Source organism: Anneissia japonica, unplaced genomic scaffold, assembly GCF_011630105.1.
Source record: "Anneissia japonica isolate Jap-2015-1 unplaced genomic scaffold, ASM1163010v1 scaffold5330_len1712360_cov203, whole genome shotgun sequence".
NCBI lineage: Eukaryota > Metazoa > Echinodermata > Crinoidea > Comatulida > Comatulidae > Anneissia > Anneissia japonica.
Window position 1 is genome coordinate 1,317,645 of NW_022711894.1, and position 1,666 is coordinate 1,319,310.

Consider the following 1,666-nt stretch of genomic DNA (forward strand, 5'->3'; position numbering starts at 1 on the left):
CTAACCTGATTGGTCCCACCCTCTGGTCTTCTTCAGCTTGTATTATATTCACGGTCAAGGTCTGACGAACGCTACGCCTAATATTTTAGTTATAAATTCTTTATAATTATATTAGGTTTCTATGATAGCTTCCAGTTCTCCATTTACTTTCATGTAAACCTATGTACCGGTACTATGTGTGCAGAACAAACCGAGGGCGCTATTGCAAATATCATATAGGCCTACTTATAAAATTACGTGTGTATGTATGTAGTAATGGAATTATAATAAAAAAAGTAAATTGGTCTTTAGGTTGTTTATTTCTTTCTTGAAGGTATACGATACGCGCAACGTCAATTTCATTTTTTCTTTTTATTTATTTATAGATACAATAGTCTCGGGCAGCTAAAGCAAAGATTTACTGTAAAACTCATTGTAAGCTGCCCTAGCATAGCGAATTCATTTGTAAGCAGTAGAATTTAGTACGGATGGGGTTCGAACCCATGCGGAAATAAGTCCGCTGGAACTTAAGTCCAACGCCTTAATCACTCGGTCACGTACGATTAAAAACCGCCCCAAGTCGAATTTTGGCAACAAATCAGTTTTAAATGGATATTAGATCAATTCAGTAAAAGAAAATTATGATATTCACTTCGTTGATCCGCGGACCTATTATCTAGCCATCGATTAAAGTGCCGATTACTTCTCAGAAAATACCACGAGACTCAACCACAAAACATGGAATGATTACTGTCGTCTCTATAGCCGAATCAATCACTAGTGAAAGACAAAATATAGTGCGAAGTCAAATTCTTGAGAAAATATTGTAATGCTTAAATCGATTTGGATTCCACGAACTAGGCCCGGGCTAATATCTATTATTATTACAGTACGAAGAGGATATTGTTTCCTATTACTTGTTTAGATAAAAATGCGTCGTTTCATTTAAGACGTCATTACTTTATAGTGCTGTTCTTAATACAAATTTTAAAAAAAACCCTTTCAATTCACAGTTTGGCAAAAGTCTAATTGAGACAAAAAAAAATATAATGAGGAAAGAAAGTTGCTTGTAATGAGGTCTGCGGGGCCTGGTTTTATGTAATTACAAAGTTCAGATTCCTCTTTTGACTTTGCCCTGCATTTACGAGCAACCCGATCGATTTTATTGCCAATTGATATCCACTATATACTTAATTTAACGATGCATTAGCCTATATTGTGTGTCTAGAATTTTATATAGGAGCACTAATATCAAAGAACGACGACTTGTCGATAACTTACCTCATTTGAAACAATGCAAGTGATTCGATTTAGTTTAATTAATATTAATATGTCGGTTCAATAACTAAGTTGATTATGATTCCATTGAATATCGGTTGCATGTGCTCCGAATTCTGTACAACTGTAGGCCTATTCTTTGAATTCTGGCTACCAGGGTAGAACTTATTGCTGTAATATTCCATGTATAGTGTTCAACTTGCCATTTTGGACATATTATCAAATTCGAGTCTACCTCACTTTCAATTTTTTATACAGAAAATTGATATTATGCCTATAGGTGGTCGAGGGTCCAAATGTGATTTGCTACACTACGAAGTAGTAAAACATCTAATGTATCTATTGCAACCGACTGCAAGAGGAAGCAAACGGAAGTGTCTATTTTAATCTGTACCGAGATGTATATATA

The 1,666-nt window shown here is 34.9% G+C and overlaps 1 long non-coding RNA gene across 1 annotated transcript in view; it reads left to right on the forward strand.

Moving 5' to 3' along the window:
- LOC117107642 overlaps positions 1-1,666 on the forward strand; it is a 29,101-nt gene that overhangs the window by 4,056 nt on the left and 23,379 nt on the right. The gene's annotated exons all lie outside the window — the stretch shown is intronic.